Here is a 16,921-nt window from a genome sequence, read left to right on the forward strand (position 1 = left end):
ACAGATTACTTCTAGAGCTGCAGATATCACATATAAATCCAGAAGAAAAAAAAAAAGAGAGAGAGAGATGAACTTGAAAGTTCTATCCTAGCTGAATTGATACTTACCTCAATACCCAAGGAACTTTAGATAAATCTGACTCAGTAGTTCCCACCTATACTTATTCAGCCAGATTTGAGTCTCTAGGGAGGATAACCACTGTTATTCAAACTATTGTGGAGCAAAAAAAACACCAGTAAATATTAACATTCTATATAGGACCATAATTCATGCTCAACTGTTATTTGTTTTCATAGCTGGAATGTGATAGGAGGCACATGGAGAGGGGAGAATCACATTAAATCTCACAAATACCTTGGGCATGAAAAGCAAAGAGGCAAAGCTTTAATTGTTTAATTTCAACTGCTGTTGTACTTTCAATTGTATGACTTGCAGCCTTCTGGCATGTGGAGGATCAGGTGACTGGAGCCTTGATGAGAAGTTGAAACTGTTACCCAAGCCTACTTTAGGGCAAGATGACCTCTATTTTATGACTGTCCTGCATTTTGGCTTTCCTCCCTCTCCTTATTTTAGGTACATTATGCCCCATGTTAAAACATTTTTTTCCTTGCTCTTTGTTCTCTTTAAGTCTCTGTAATCCTTTTTGTTTAGTGATAGACAAGGAAATAATTTCTGTTAAAAAAATAACTTCTGGGGAGCCGGGTGGTGGCGCAGCATATTAAGTGCACGTGGCGCAAAGTGGAAGAAGGACCGGCTTAAGGTTCCTGGTTCGAGCCCCGACTCCTCACCTGCAGGGGAGTGGCTTCACAGGCGGTGAAGCAGGTCTGCAGGTGTCTATCTTTCTCTCCCCCCTCTGTCTTCCCCTCCTCTCTCCATTTCTCTCTGTCCTATCCAACAACAATGACATCAATAACAACAACAATAATAACTACAACAATAAAACAACAAGGGTAACTAAAGGGAAAATAAATAAATAATTTTTTAAAAGAATAAATTATGGATCTCTAATATTTTTAATTATTATTATTTTTTACCATAAGACTGCTCAGCTCTGAATTATAGTTGTGCTCAGGACTGAACCTGAGAACTCAGAGCCTCAAGCATGAAAGTCATTTGCATAACCATTATGCTGTCTCCCTAGTGGTCACTCCCACTTTATTAATGGGCATTTCAACCTTGGTCTTTGCATTGATGATCAAAATGTAGTCTTGATAATGTTTATTGTTAGTTGAGGAAATTGAAGCTGAGATAATAGCGATTTCCTCAAGATCCATAGTTTAAATCTATGTCAATACTTATCATTCTTTTTTCCTGTCCATCACCTGTTTAAGGGAATTTCCAGCTTTTTGTCTTCCTTGCAATTAATTTTTTTTTTTGCCTCCAGGGTTATCGCTGGGGTTCAGTGTCTGCGTTACCGAATCCACTGCTCCTGGTGGTCTTTTTTCCTGTTGTTGTTGATGTTGCTGCTATTATTGTTGTTGTTGGATAGGACAAAGAGAAATTGAGAGAGGAAGGGAAGACAGAGGGGGAGAGAAAGATAGACACCGGTGTTGGATAGTATGCCGCGGTCTATTTACATAAATCACTTTTATATTTACATAAAGCACCACCCTCCCTCCAGGGCATTGGTGGTTCAGTGGTAGAATTCTCGCCTGCTCCGCCCCCTCTTGTCACACCCTGATTTTCACCAGTCGTTTTTCTCTCCACCCTCTCTACTCACATCCTGTTCACACCCTACTTGGAAAGTATATAAGGACAACATTGTTCATTTTAGTTGGTTGTAGTTATAGTTTAGTCTAGCTCGGCTGAGATTGTGCTGCATCCTGCATGAATAAAGAGATACTGCTTACAGCTCAACCATGAGTCCCGGGTTGTCTGTCTCCCATCAGTGAAGCTCAGCCCAACACACCGACAGACCTGCTTTACCACTTGTGAAGCGACCCCTCCTGTCGGGGTGGGGGGGTGGGGCTTGAACTGAGATCCTTGCATGGGTCCTTGTGCTTCACACTATGTGCACCTAACCCAGTGTGCCACTGCATGGCCTCCTTTGCAATTTAATTTGTATAATTGAAGATGCCTATAAAATTTATATGGAAAAGAGTTCTGCCAATATTTTTCTCCATGTATTTGATAGTTTCTGGTCTAACATGCAAACCCTTGATCCATTTGGAGTTTACTTTTGTGTCTGGTGAAATATAGTGGTTTAGTTTCGTTCTTCTGCATGTTTCAACCCAATCATCCCAAAACCATTTGTTGAAGAAACTCTCTTTTTTCCATTTAATAGTTTGGACACCCTTGTCAAAAATTAGATGACTATACGTGTGGGATGAAATTTCCAACTTTATGTTGCTCAGTGAGAGGCAAAGCCTGCTGCATGGTATAGACTCCATAGAACCTGACACTTAATTTGTGTGTGTGTGTATGGTTCAGTGGATAAGACACTGGACTCTCTAGCATGAGGTCCCAAGTTCAATCTCTGGCTTCTGATGTACCAGAGAGATACCTGGTTCACGCTCCACTATATATATATAGTGGCCAGTGGGATAGCTCATTTGGATAGTGAGTTGCTTTGCCACATACATGACCTAGGTTTAAGCCCTGTCTCTACTGAACTGAAGGAAGTTTCTGTGGTCTCTTTTATTCTATCTTCCTCTACTTTATTGATCTATCTTACACACACACACACAAGCATAAGCTCCTCCAGCCAAATTATTCATTTATAAAAAATTATTTATTTATGAGAGTGGGAGAAGGAGAAAGAACCAGAGCAACACTCTAGCATATTTGATACCAGAGATGAATCCAGGGTCTCATATTTGAAAGTCCAACATTTTATCCACTGTGCCACTTCCAAGGCTGCAGAACCTGACACTTGTTTTCCCAACCCTATTTGCATCTAAAGTGTGGACTGGGGATTTAGGTCTCATCAATCACATCCTCTTATTCTGAGGCTTCACACCTGTATGACTCCACTAATTCTTATAGACTTTTTTTTCTCTCTCTTTTAGATGGGAGGGGGAGGGAGAGGGAGAGAGAGAGGGAGGGAGAGAGAGAGAGAGAGAGAGAGGGAGGGAGGGAGAATATTTGTCCCCCACTTGTGAAGCTTCCATATGTGCATGGTATTCCCATGTGGTGACTGGGGACTTGAACTTTGGTCCTTACGAAGTGTACACTCTTATCAGGTACTGAGTGAAATACATTCTCTCCCATACTTTTGAAAAATTCCTTGTGCTTAGAGACATAGTAATTTGAGAGTTTCTATCTCAAGTCGTTCTCCTAGGTAGGCACCTCTGGAATTAAACTTTACTTCATAAGAACATCCCCTTATTATCGGTGTTTGACTTTCTGTGCCATGAGCAATAGACCTGATTTGTTGGTAACAGTATCATAGGAATGTCAGTGTAGGAGTATTATGAGGCATATGCAAGATATAATGGATAGAAGAGTAGAAAAATGATTAACTCTGGCGTCAGAGGTGTATTTATATCTGGTCTCAGGTACATGCAATCCTGAGCTATGAACCTTGGGACAGTGTGCTTAATCCTTCCAACCCCTACTTTCTCATAAAAAGATAGGAGTGATCCATTGTACCTCATAGAATTTGACAAAGATTTAACATGACAATGAATATGAAGCATGCTATACATTGTCAGGAACAAACACAGGTTAGCTAGACAGAAATTTGTTTAGTTTCCATGTTCATTGGGGAAGCAATTACAGAAGCCAGACCTTCCACCTTCTGCACCCCATAATGATCCTGGGTCCATACTCCTAGAGTGATGGGGTAAGAAGTTCTGGTGGTGGGAACTATGTGGAATTATACTCCTCTTATCCTATGTTCTTGTCAATACCTCCATTTTATAAATAAACAAATTAAAAAATTGTTTAGTTCTGGGTCTGTGCACTGTACACTTTAGTATCTTGCAATTTTTCTGAAGACAGACCATTCCTGTTGAGCAAGATCTTTTTTTAAATTTCTTTATTGGGGATTAATGTTTTATATTCAACAGTAAATACAATAGTTTGTACATGTATAATATTTCCCAGTTTTTCATATAACAATGAAACCCCCACTAGATCCTCTGTCATCCTTTTTGGACCTGTATTCTCCACCCCCACCCACCCCAGAGTCTTTGGTGCAATATTACTTTGGTGCAATATGCCAATTCCAGTTCAGGCTCTACTTGTGTTTGCTCTTCTGATCTTGTTTTTCAACTTCTGCCTGAGAGTGAGATCATCCCATATTCATCCTTCTGTTTCTGACTTATTTCACTTAACATAAACTTTTCAAAGTCCATGCAAGATTGGCTGAAAACTGTGAAGTCACCATTTTAATAGCTGAGTAGTATTCCATTGTGTATATATACCATAACTTGCTGTTGGGCAAAATATTTTGAAAGCATTTCTTTGCTCCTATCTTTGGCTTGATAGTACTTGGAAAACTGTAATTTACTTCTGTCAGGTTTCTGGCTTGGAAGTAATCTGAGAGCGCTGGCTCTGGAGGACAAATGAACTCTTTCCCCCCCCCCCCAAGATTTTATTTATTTATTAATTAGAAACATAGGAGGAGAGAGAAAGAACCAGACATCACTCTGATACATGTGATGCCAGGGACTGAGCTCAAGACCTCATGCTTGAGAGTCCGATGCTTTATCCACTGTGTCACCTCCCCGACCACAGTTAATTAACTCTTTTAGAGCTTGCTTTGGAGAATTGACAAAGGGCTTCAAGTTGTAATTCACGATCAAATAGTGGGGCCTGCAGAAAGCTGTTGCTGGGGGTTATGTGCTATAGAATTTACCTTTATAGCCTATTGTTTACTCCTTTTTCTCACCTGACACAGGTGACAGTCACCAAATGGCCATGTGGGAAGTGGTATGTCACTGGGAGACCAGTTGGTTTCTGGCAGTGGCACAGGCCAGTTCAGAGAATGCAGAGTCCTGAGGGTATGTCTTTGGAGAGGGTTGTATGGAGGAAGTGAAGCTGAGTCCTGTCTTGAGGACTGAGTAGGTGTGAAGCAGAGAAGTAGGCAAGAAAAAGAGATGAAATGGAGAATATGTTTTAGGTGGGGAAATGACAAGCTCAAAGACACAGAGGGAGAATATGCAAGATGTGTTTGGGAAATGAAATTGCATCTTTCTAAGTGGAGTAGTGAAGAGTTAGGAAGTACAGGTTAGCTTGGTCATTCAGCTCCTAGTCCTAGGGCTTTTAATTTAGAGACAAAATTTATTTTACTTTTTTCCTCATTTTTATTGGGGAGGGATTAATAGTCTACAGTGTAGTCATTGACACGAGTTATAATTTTATTATGCACCAGGACCCCAAAGTTCTCTTCTACTCCTCCTTCCTCTCCTTCCCCATAGTCCTTTGCTTTGATGCAATACATTATATATTTTTCTTTTTTTTTTTTTGGTGATGGGTTGTGGGGGAGGGAAGGATTATTGCTTATTCTTAGGGACTACAATATAAAGTTGCTATAATTGTTGCATAAAAATTTATTTAGGGGGAGTTGGGCGGAAGCGTAGTGGGTTAAGCGCAGGCAGGTGGCGCAAAGCTCAAGAACCAGCGGAAGGATACCTGTTCCAGACCTCGGATCCCCACCTGCAGGAGAATCGCTCCACAGGTGGTGAAGCAGGTCTGCAGGTGTCTTTCTCTCCCCCTCTCTGTCTTCCCCTCCTGTCTCCATTTTTCTCTGTCCTATCCAACAACGAGTACATCAATAACAGCAGCAATAATAACTACAACAATAAAAAACAAGGGCAAGAAAAGGGAATAAATAAATATTTTAAAAAAATAAATAAAAATAAAAAAATAGACTTAGGGCTGGGGAGACAGCATAATTGTTATGCAAAAAGACTTTCATGCCTGAGGCTCTGAAGTTTCATGTTCAATTCCCAGCACTACCGCAAGCCAGAGCTGAGCAGTGCTCTGGTCTTTCTCCATCTCTGTATCTTATACTCTGAACCTCTCTTTATTAAATTAACCACAACAAAAACAAACAAAGTTTAAAAAATTGATCTTAAGTAGAAAAATGAGAATGGTGGACTACTTTGGTAGACATTTGCTTATTGCTTTCAGCCCTTACCTTCCTTTTTTCTCCTCTTTCTTTCATTCATTCGTTATTTTTTTTTGTATTCCTTTACTTTATTCCTTCCTCTTTCTTCCATCCCCTTCCTTCCTTCCTTCCTTCCTCCCTTCCTTTCTCGATTCCTTTCTTTCTTTCTTTCTTTCTTTCTTTCTTTCTTTCTTTCTTTCTTTCTTTCTTCTTTCACTGCTCAGCTCTGGGTTATGGTAGTGCCAGTGATTGAACCTGGTACCCTGGAGCTTCAAGCATGAACATCATTTGCATAGCATTATGCTATCTTCCATTACCTACACATTTATGCTCTGCAGTATATCATAGAGTCAAATTATGATTTATTTTTTGTCAATTAATCTTTAATTTTCCAGTAGTTATTACTTGCAATTAATTATATATTTTTTAAAGGAATTAATAATATTCAAGTCATTGCCCCTACACTTTGTTCTTCTTTGTTCTTTATAATACTCTTGGCCAGTTTCTTTTTCTTTTTTCTTTTTTTTTTTTAAGATATTTTATTTCATTTAATGAGAGAGAGACAGAGAGAATGACCAGAGCACTGCTCAGCTCTGGTTTATGATTAGGCTGGGGAATGAACCTGGGACCTCAGAGCCTCAGGCATGAAAGTTTTTTTGCATAACCATTATGCTGTCTCCCCAGCCCGGCCAGTTTCTTTATTACTTTTTCTGTTTGAAGTGCCTGGACTTTCTTTCTTTAATTGGACCCTGGTTGATACAGTACTTAGTATACTTTCTCCACTTGGCTTCTAGGAAATCACTCAGGTTTCCCTGCCATCCATCCTATTGGTCATAAAGGTATATTTTGTGTGTTTCCACTTATGTAAAGTATCTAATATAGTCAAACTTACAAAAACAGAAAGTAGAATGGTGGTCAGCAGGGGCTGGTGGAGTAAGAAAAAAGGGGAATTTCTGCTTAACGAGGATAGAATTAGATTTGCAAGATGAAAAATTGTTGGAGATCTGTTTTGAGATACTGTGTATATACTGAGTATTATGAAACAAAATACTTGAAAATGACTAAGATGGCAAAACATTTTTACCACAATAAAATTATCTTCCTTGAAAAATAATATTCAAGATTATTATTTATTTATGGGGACACTCATTTATTCAATCATTCAATCTCAGGCATGAGAAGCTGTTTGTATAACCATTATGCTACCCCCACATCTAATCTTAAAATTGAATGTATCTTTAATACTTGATATATTACTATGAGACTGTGCTAAATTCTATCACAAACAGGATAAAACAATACTTATTTAATGAGCTTCCTTCCAGTATGTATAGTGTCTATTATATTCTGGAATTAGAATAAATGGGTTTTGTCCAGGAGCTTCTAGACTTAATCCTATTGTTCTGTCTGATTCAACTAGGATCAGTACTTGCCATGTCTGGCACATTCCTGAATGTCCGCACTGCATCCTTTACATTCCACCCTCTCTCTGATATATTCAACTGTTAACAGAGTTCTGGAGACTCAATGAAACTAATCCTGCTCAGTTTGCCTAAATCAAATTGCCTTCAAAAACTCAACCAGGCCAGAGAAATAGCTCAAAGGTGGAGCATAGGTTTTCTAGGCCTGAGTCTTCTGGTTAGATCCCCACTGCCACATATACTAGAATGGAGTTTGGCTCCGCCCCCCCCCCCCCCCCCCCGTTTCTTGAAACTCTTTCTGTTTCATATGAAATAAATGCAACTATTTTTAAAAAAAAAAAAAAACACAATGAATTTAGCACAAAGCTGACTTTCCCAGAGTGTTCTGACTTTCCCCTGTCCATCAGCAGATTCCTTGCAATTGTTGTGGTCAGTTGAACCTGAGTTTCTGCACAACCTTATGACTTTGATAAATGTTCAAATCAAAACATTTATTTTATCATTTTATTGGGGGGAGTGCTAATGGTTTCCAGTACAGCTGTTGACATATGGGTACACTGCAAAATTCTTCTTCTTCTTCTTTTTTTTTTGGTCTCCAGGGTTATCTTTGAGGCTTGGTGCCTGCACTATGAAACAACTGTTCATGTGGCCATTTTTTTTTTCTTCTTTTGGATAGGACAGAGAGAAATTGAGAGGGGAAGGGAAGATAGAGAGGGAGAGAGAAAGATAGACAACTGCAGACTTGCTTCACCACTTGTGAAGTGATATTCCCACCCCCACAAGTGGGGAGCCAGGGACTTGAACCGGGGTCCTTGTGGAGGTCTTTACACTTCGTACTACTGCCTGGCCCCCTGCAAGATTATTCTCACCCTCAATTTAGGTCCCTTTCCACCAGCATGTACCAGGACCTCAAAGCACCCCCAAGATGCTGAAGCCATAAGTCTTCTTTTACACCCTAACCTGCATCCTGCGCTGTGTTGCCTTTTTCATTTTCTTTCTTCTCTAGACCTTACCACTGTACCCCTTGGGATCTTATTCCACGCTAAGAAAATTCCCCTAGAAGTGTGAATTCACCATGAGAACTTCCCTCTATATTTTGGCTAATAGAAATTCACATCTTTTCTGAGAATTTTTTCTGTATATCTCTCAAAAGAAAGACATTGTCGATTCCTCAAACACCAGGGTCCACATGTGGGTTAGAATTTCTTCATTCCAGTCTATTTCTGAACTATTTCTACAACTGTCACATAACATACTCATTTTAGCTCAGTCCTCTCCCTACTTCCTGGCCATTCTCCTTCATTCATTGAAGAGATTTTAGAGGGCGTATCAACAAGTACATGGGCTTGAGGGCCAATGAGATATCTCACTTGGATAGTGTGCTGCTTTGATATGTAAGCAACGCAGGTTCGAACCGCGTCGGACCCCAGAAGGGAATCTTATCCCTAGAATCCTTCTTCAGCCCCCCTAAGGACTGGGCACTAACTCACAGCTTTGAAGCCATTAAATATATATATATATATATTTTAGTTCTTTTAAAAATATTTATTTTAGCGAGAGACAGAGAGATTGAGAGGAGCAGGGGAGATAGCGAGAGAGAGAGAGAGAGAGAGAGAGAGAGAGAGGCCTGCAGCTCTGCTTTACCATGCGTGCAGTTTCTCTGCTACATGTGAGGACTAGGGACTCGAATCTGGTTCCTTGCACACTGTAATGTGTGCACTCAACCAGGTGCGCCACCACCTAACCCTCATTCCTTTAATCTTCACATTAACATTATATGGGTGGAGTTATCTTCATTTTGCTGATAAAAAAATATATCTCTTGTGCAGTTACTATGTGCCAGGTATTAGAGATAGAACATCGACATGAGGGAGTCGGGCTGTAGCGCAGTGGGTTAAGCACAGGTGGCGCAAAAGACAAGGACCGGCATAAGGATCCCGGATCGAGCCCTGTCTCCCCACCTGCAGGGGAGTCGCTTCACAGGCGGTGAAGCAGGTCTGCAGGTGTCAGAAAAAAAAAAAAAAGAACATCGACATGAGTGGAACAGAATCAGCATCTCCAAATACTCTACTTCAGAATGTGAGTTATTTGAGTTGAAGACAGTTAAGACCCAGAAAACCAGGTTGGGGAGATAAACACAATAGTTATGGAAACAACTGTCTTGCCTGAAGCTTTGAGGTCCTAAATTCAATCTCCAGCATCACCATAAATCAGAGCTGAGAAGTGTTCTGGTTTTTCTCTCCCTTTCCCTCCCTGCATCTTTCTCATTAAAACAAGCAAAACTTATAAAAACAAAACAAAACAAAACAAAACTCAGGAAGATCTTACTTCTTCCTTTATCCTGCCCCCAAATCTAAACAGGGGACTTATACCAAGAAGAAAATGATTACCAGAGATAGTTTTTTTAATCAACAATACATTTTTTTAGACACTTCGGTAAAAATATATGATTAATGTATTCAGTATACTTCTTTTTAAGTGAATGAATTCTGCTGTAGTTTTTCTTAGAGAAAAGATCATTTCTCCATTTGTAGAAGAGTGCTAAGCACTATATACATTGCAGCAAAGTCTTTCACTTATTTCATCAACAGATCCTAAACAAAATGACTAGGGGTTTCACTGCAAACTGAACAGATCTATCTATATGAATTGTCTTAGGTACTATGAGAATTATCTTAGGTACATGTTGGAAACACAATGTATGGAGTTACCACGTTGAAGGTCTTACATTTTGTAGGTCAAAAGAAGTCAGACATATTGTCTAGTAGTTTCCTGAAGCCTTGGATTTAATAGCCAAACATTAAAATCTGGATTTCCTGGGTGGGAGTAGATAGCATAATGGTTATGCAAAGAGACTTTTGTGCCTGAGGCTCCGAAGTCCCAGGTTCAATCCCTCATACCACCACAAGCCAGAGCTGAGAAGTGCTCTGATAAAATAAAATAAAAATAAAATAAAATTAAAAAAAATAAATAAAAATCTGGACTTCTTAACATGTCTTTAGTTTCACTGAATAGTTTAGTAGTGGTAACATCTCTAGGAGGAAGGCCATGTTCCTGAATCACTAAGGAAATTTCTTCTTTTGTTATATATAAAAAATAAAGAGCTGGATTCATCCCTATTAATTCAAGAAGATTTAATCTGCTCCATGAGATTTCTGATTTCATTTGGTTTTTTGTTTCAAATCCAAAAGGGACAAAACAATGTTTAAGGGAAACTATACCCAAGATCTGTACAGTTTGATTAATCACTGATCAATTCTTTTAAAAAATTTTTTAAAAATTATTTATTTATTTATTGGATAGAGACAGTCAGAAATCGAGAGGGAAGGGAGGGATAGAGAGGGTAAGAGACAGAGAGACACCTGCAACATTGCTTCACCGCTTGTGAAGTTTTCCCCTGCAGGTGGGGACTGGGGGCTTGAATCTAGGTCCCTGCACACTGTAACGTGCGCTCAACCAGGTGCGCCACCACCCGACCCCAACTGATCAGTTCTATCATGCCACTTCTAAGGAGGTGTTGAATACTTGGTAAATATGGCTGCTTGCCATCTGGGGAAGCAAGACTTTAGTGCTATTATCCAGATAAATGTAGCCACTTGTTTTTGTATGTTTGTTTTCTCCTTTACTTGGATAGAGTGCTGCTTTACCATATGCACGACCCAGGGTTGAGCCAAGCCTCCTTTCACCTGGAAGCTTCAGTGCTGTGACTTTTTCACTCTATACAAAAAAAAAAAAAAAAAAATCATTTCATGTGATGTTAAATACTATAGAGAAAAGTAAAGCAAATCAAGAATTTGGGGTATTGGGAAGACTACAGTGTTATTTAAGGTTATATGACCTTAAATATTTTTATTTATTTATGGTTGACTCATATAGAAGGTGACCAGGTGGTTTTTGGTGTTGAGGTGAGATGGGGAGGGGATGGTCCATGTGAATAACTAGTGCATGAGTTTGTCCAAGGCTGATAGATAATAAATGACAGAGAACATCTGAATCTAGCTGTCAGTCTCTAAAGCCCATCTTCTTTTTCAAGAAGCTATGCTACTGTGTTGCATGTGAGCATGTATGTGTGGTGCCAACCTGTGACTCTGCTGTCTTTCTCTGGGCTGATCTTGTTGGCTTCTTTCCTACTGACACCTTCCAGGGTCTGAGGCCTCAGGTTGTTGAATTTCATGGAAACTTGGCAACTTCAATTCCATCCTCCCAGTACTGGGCACCACATTCCAATGGCTTAATTTGTATGTCTTGGAGCTCTGCCAGGGCTGGGCCTGGGACAGGTTGCCATGGTGATCTCCCTACACTTTGCAGATAAACCATCTCAAGGATGTTGCCCTAAGGCCTAAACTAGTTCAGGCCTGCTTTTAGCCTGCAGAGCCATGAACTTTGACATGGTGAGCTGAGTTTAGGAAACCTATTCATTCTCTCCACTTTTGAACTTGCACAAACTGAACCCTGGGTGAGAAAGTCTTCTAAAGGAGGCTGCCCTAGACCCCAGGTTTGGAACTGGGGGGTGGTTATCTTGGGGATCCTGAGGCATCTCCTCCTTTTGTTGTTATACTCAGTCTTCAAAGTTACTCTATTAGAAGCTAGTCACTGATAAGTCTTGATGTATGGACATGTATTTGCATTTCTCTTGAGCAATACTAGGAGAGAAGGTGCTGTTTCATGTGACAAACGTGTAGAACTTGATAAAACCTACAAAACAACATTTAAAAAAATGAATTTAGGGGAGCTGGGTGGTAGTGCAGCGGGTAAAGCGCACATGGCGCAAAGTGCAAGTGCAAGGGCCGACCGACATAAGGATCCGGGTTCGAGCTCCCGGCTCCCCACCTGCAGTGGGTCGCTTCGAAAGCGGTGAAGCAGGTCTGTTGGTGTCTATCTTTCTCTCCTCCTATCTGTCTTCCCCTCCTCTCTCAATTTCTCTTTGTCTCATCCAACAACAACAACAACAGCTATGACAATAACAATAAAGATAACAACTACAACAAGCACAAGGGCAACAAAGGGAAAAATGGCCTCCAGGAGCAGTGGATTCGTAGTGCAGGCATCGAGCCCCAGCGATAACCTTGGGGGCAAAAAAAAAAATTAATTTGAGGCCAGGTGGTGTCACACTGGGTCAAGTACACACATTACAGTGCACAAGGACTCTGTTTCAAGCCCCTGATCTCCACCTGCAGAGGAGAAGCTTCACAAGTAGTGAAGCAGTGCTGCAGGTGTCTCTCTGTCTCTCCCTACCATTCCTCTTCCCTCTCAATTTCTCTCCAAAATGAATGAAGTAAAAAAAAAAATTAAAAAAATAAAGTAAATTAAAAGTTTTTTCTTGCTCCTAGGCACTAATGCTCGGTGCCTGCACAACTCCACTGCTCCTGGCAGTAATTTTTTTCCTTCTTTAATTAAATTAATTACAACTCCACTGTATGGAGGCCAGACTTAAAGCTGGGTCATGCACATGGCAAAGAAGCCCGTTAAGTGAACTATTTTTACCAGTGCCAGACACGTCTTAAGGCAGCTCCAGTGCAGTTTTAATCCAGTGATTAGAATTGTCAATGCCTCATACATAGGGGATTTCAAAAAGGAAGAGTAGGGTCTTTTACTGTAGGTAAATTGCCTGCTTTTTAGGGAAGACAATGGACACTTACAGGTACTGAGAACAGGTGGGCTAAGAGTCAGGTAGGGAAGTGTCAATGAGGAGCAATGCTGGAGGGCAGTGGGGTGACTAGGCCAGAGGGGACTATGGGGAACTTGGTAAGTTGATGGGGAAGGATGATCACTGTCACAGCTCATAATATTTCAGCAAAAATTTAAGTGATCAGTGGCTCTCTTTAGAGGAGCACACTCTTCTGTCTGATTTCCCACCTCCATCCATCCACAATTATCCAGGAGAAAGGAAAGCGAAAAGAAAAACACATACACACTGTGCATCTACCCTGTGCTGGGTGCTGGACATACTTATAGGTGTGAAGCTTGAGTGATAAAAAGGTCAGAAAAATCCTGTGAAATAAAGAACTTCAGAGATGATAAGTAAGAATACCTCTGGGGATCTTCATGTAGACTGGTGAGGTCTGTCTTCTTCTGTGGTTTGAGACTCAAATGTAATTTTAATGATTATCTATAGACAATCATCTAAGGTGGGTGCTAGAGGTGTCACTGTCATTCATAAGGGAAAGCTGGATCTTGGGGCTGGGTGTGCACAAGGCTGAAGTGAAAAGTCTGCTCTGAGAGGTGAGAGGCTGGAGATTGAGAGAGATGGAGATCAAGATAGAGATAGGGAGAGTAGGAGCTAAATGGTGAGAGGTGGGAAAGGAACAAGTCTGGCAGCTGTTAGAGGTAAAGGAATCTGAGGAAAGAGCAGATGTTTAGCAGAACATGTCACTCCTCCAAAAATGACTAGGAGTTTAGGGCATGCATTTCAAAATATACCCCTTTGATATAGTGATTATTTTGAGCTGGAGGGACTTGAGAAACACATGAAGTAGTTTTGGCTATTTATGGTGGTTGAACATGCAGAATCAATGAGAGTAAGTCAATAGGTAGCAGGTAAAGCTAGAGGGGGTGCAAATTTATTGGATTGGACAGGTTAAGTGATAGTCACCAAGGAAAGTTATGGGAGGGCTGGTAAAGGACAGACTGCAAGAGCTTAGGGAGAATCTCATAGCTTGTATACCTTTAATGGGATCTTTTGAGTAAGCAGAAATTCCATTAGTTTTCAGGGCCACATTCTTTGAAGTTTCCTAAGTGTCCATTTCTTCCTGTCTTATCTTTTTTTTTAAACATTTTTTTCCTTTATTGGGGGATTAATGTTTTACAGTTGCCAGTAAATACAATAGTTTGTACATGCATAACATTTCTCAGTTTTCCACATTACAATACAACCCCCCACTAGGTCCTCTGTTATTCTTTTCCAGGACCTGTACTCTCCCCTGCAACCTACCCCAGAGTCTTTTACTTTGGTGCAATACACCAACTCCAGTTCAGGTTCTGCTTAGTGTTTTCTTTTCTGATCTTGTTTTTCAACTTCTGCCTGAGAGTGAGATCATCCCATTTTCATCCTTCTGTTTCTGAATTATTTCACTTAACATGAACTTTTCAAGGTCCATCCAAGATTGGCTGAAAACGGTGAAGTCACCATTTTAAATAGCTGAGTAGTATTCCATTGTGTATATATACCACAACTTGCTCAGCCACTCATCTGTTGTTGGACACCTGGGTTGCTTCCAGGTTTTGGTTATTACAAATTGTGCTGCTATGAACATGGGTATACACAAATCTTTTTGGATGGGTGTGTTGGGTTCCTTAGAATATGTACCCAGGAGGGGAATTTCAGGATTATTGGGTAGGTCCATTTCTAGCTTTCTGAGAGTTCTCTAGACTGCTCTCCACAGGGGTTGGACCAATTTACATTCCCACCAACAATGCAAGAGGGTTCCTTTGTCCCTCACAACCTCTCCAGCATTTGTTGCTGCTACTTTTTCTGATGTATGACATTCTTACAGGAGTGAAGTGATATCTCATTGTTGTCTTTATTTGCATTTCTCTGACAATCAATGACTTGGAGCATTTTTTCATATGTTTCTCGACCTTTCAGAATTCCTCTGTGGTGAATATTCTGTCCATGTCCTCTCCCCATTTTTGGATGGGGTCATTTTTTTTTTGTTATTGAGTTTGACAAGCTCTTTATATATTTTGGCTATTAAAGTCTTGTCTGATATAAGGCATGTAAAGATCTTCTCCCATTCTGTGAGGGGTCTCTTTGTTTGGATAGTGGTTTCTTTTGCTATGTGGAAGGTTTTTAAAATTTTAATATTTTAATTAATTAATTTTTTTCCTAACAGATCACTGCTCAGCTCTGGCTTGTGGTGCTGTGGGGGATTGAACCTGGGACTTTGGAGCCTCAGGCACAAGAATAGAGTAAGTCTCTAACAGAGACAAGGGAAACAAGTGGAATCTGAACTGAGAACTCAGAACAGATTTGCTGGGACAATTGAGACAGAAGATATACAATAGTGACAGAATTGTGGCTCCATTAAAATGAGTAGTGATTGGGCTGTGTGGTTGGCAATACCAGTTGAGAGTTCAAATCATCATGGGCATGGAACTGGGTTCAAATCCAGAGGCATCAACTGTGGAAGGAATCTTCACAATTGATGAATCACTGCTGCAGATATTCTCTCTCTCTTTCTCTCTCTCTCTCTCCATATCCACCTCAGTTTCTGTTTCTATCATTACATGCAAAAATTAATATATTATAAAAATGGGAAAGAAATGAAATCAATAGTGATCATTCCAGATTTTGGAATTTCACTACTGGACTTAAGTTTAATTTGTCTCTTGAAAAACAAGATCAGAAGAGAAAACACTAAGCAGAACTTGTAATGGAGTTGGTGTATTGCACCAAAGTAAAAGACTGTGGGCTTGGTGGGGGGGAGGGTTCCTGGTCCTGGAACATGATGGCAGAGGACCCAGTGGGGGTGGTATTCTTATGTGGAAAACTGGGAAATGTTATGCATGTACAAACTATTGTATTTACTGGCAACTGTAAAACATGAATCCCCCAATAAAAAATTAATTAAAAATATTAATTTTAATATTAATTTCTTAATTTTTAATTTCTTAATTTTTAATATTAATTTTAAATATTAATTAATATTAATATTAATTTTCTCTGGAATTTCTCAGCATGAAAAGTCCAAAACATAAAATCAAATATGTTTCTGACAATAAGTCAGTTCTCCCAGTTTCCCTGCAGTGAACCAGGGGCCAGGAGCCCTGCTGCCAGAAGTATCCTGGGATAATCTGTCCTTGGGGGAGAGGCAAGTCCTCCCTCCAAGGTTTAACATCGAATTGTTCTGGGAACAAGTTTCAGAACTTGTCGTGAGGTTCTTCTGTGGTCCTGGATCTTCAGGGGCCAAGGTCAGGGTTCCAGGATTGGGAAAACTAGCATCAGCCAAGACCCAGGTGAACACGATTCCAGCAGTGATGGAGGAGACCGAGTTCCATAGGATCGACCACATTGAGTGTGGGCAGGCAGTCAGGGGGTAAAAGCAGGTACAGGGAGCCCTCCTCCGTGCAGACAGAAGTGGGGGTGGCCCTGAGCATCCTGTGAAGAAGAGTCCCTCAGGTCTGGTTGTGTGCTTAGAGCCCGGGCTCCTCTGTGAAGAAGCTTCCAGTGTGGCTGAGCAAAGGGAGGCTTGGGGGCCCTGGGACAGTCTAGAAGGTGGGGTCCACAGGGGCAGGGGTCAAAGCTGGGGTTCCAGCGAAGCAGAGACCGAGGGCATCTGGAGATCTGCGTGGCCCAAGGTCTTTGCTATGGTGCTTCAGCAAGTGGGGTGATCCACATTTGACAGAGAAAAGTCCTTTATTTCAAACTGTTTAAGACCTGTGATTTTCTGCAAGAGGGGCAGGTTCTTCGGGGACAAGCTGAGGCCCGAGGGGTCCGCCGTGTAGG

At 40.7% G+C, this 16,921-nt stretch overlaps 1 pseudogene; it reads right to left on the reverse strand.

Annotated features, from left to right (window-relative positions):
- Positions 1-9,992: 9,992 nt before the first annotated feature.
- LOC132542367 (peroxisomal biogenesis factor 3-like) lies at positions 9,993-16,487 on the reverse strand (annotated as a pseudogene).
- Between the last annotated feature and the right edge of the window lie 434 nt (positions 16,488-16,921).

This window comes from Erinaceus europaeus, chromosome 13 (assembly GCF_950295315.1).
Source record: "Erinaceus europaeus chromosome 13, mEriEur2.1, whole genome shotgun sequence".
In the NCBI taxonomy this organism is placed as follows: Eukaryota; Metazoa; Chordata; class Mammalia; order Eulipotyphla; family Erinaceidae; genus Erinaceus; species Erinaceus europaeus.